At 37.5% G+C, this 1,027-nt stretch overlaps 1 protein-coding gene across 1 annotated transcript in view; it reads left to right on the plus strand.

Moving 5' to 3' along the window:
* The window catches only part of LOC119592472 (5-hydroxytryptamine receptor 2C-like), a gene marked incomplete at its 5' end in the record, with an annotated part of 40,641 nt that overhangs the window by 29,629 nt on the left and 9,985 nt on the right, over window positions 1-1,027 (plus strand).

Consider the following 1,027-nt stretch of genomic DNA (forward strand, 5'->3'; position numbering starts at 1 on the left):
CACACGTTGCTTTACGCTCCTTTCTCCCTCCTGCATGCTTCACATTGTTATGCGAGGGACGAGTTCCGAGCAACTCCGCAAGTTTGGAAGAGTTTCTCACTCCAGCAAACAACATTATCATTCCCGGTGTTTCCTCCTCTTCTGTGTTTTCTTATATTACCCGAGTGTGTGAGTATATACACTTGCTCTGCTTAGATCGTCTTATGGAGTAAAAAAAATCGTTTGCGTTCATAATCATGTAAGTTAAATATGGCAATTGGTCCCCGTAGAGTTTATTCGGTCACACCCTCGCGGTAAGAGCTGCGAAATCTTCTTAATTGTATCAAAATTTTACGCGCCGGAAGTGCAGAAATCATTCCATTATCATTGTGCCTTAATTCATTCATCTTTTTAAAAATATATTCAGATAATATTTTACACATTCATACGTGTTATTATACTTTTTTTTCTAAGCACATCAGCTTTTACAGACTCTCATCGTCTTGAGTCGTATTCTCGGCTCACTTCGCGACACCAGGGCCATTCTGCAGCTGTTTAATGTTTCAACTTTCTCAAGATGCCGTGGCGAGACCTTGTCGCATGTTAACCTTTTCCTGGAAGTTACAGACCCTTGACCTTGTCTTAATACTGCCTTGCCTGAAGTGGAGACAGCTAGCTTCAAGAACCGTGTTTGCTAAATCTCTTCGTCTTCTATATTTACTTTGTCTATTTCTCTGCTTTCTTTGTTGTCTTCTTTATTTACTTTGTCTCTTTCTCTGCTTTATTTGTTTTATTCTTTGTTTTCTTTGCTTTTTTATTTTCTTTTTGTTCTTTGTTTTCTTTTTCTTAAGAAAAAAATGGAGACAAAACAGCTTAAGGATCATAGAAAACGGCAAATAATGTGAAAAGGGTAACTGTAACAAACAGTCTAAAAGAGTCTAAGCTCACCGAAAACAGAACAGCTCAGTCGAAAACGAAAGAACGGCAAATCAAGCTTAAACATATAAGGAAATATATACCATAAAATGCATAAAAGTCCATCCTTATT

The sequence above is a fragment of the Penaeus monodon genome, chromosome 30 (assembly GCF_015228065.2).
Source record: "Penaeus monodon isolate SGIC_2016 chromosome 30, NSTDA_Pmon_1, whole genome shotgun sequence".
NCBI lineage: Eukaryota > Metazoa > Arthropoda > Malacostraca > Decapoda > Penaeidae > Penaeus > Penaeus monodon.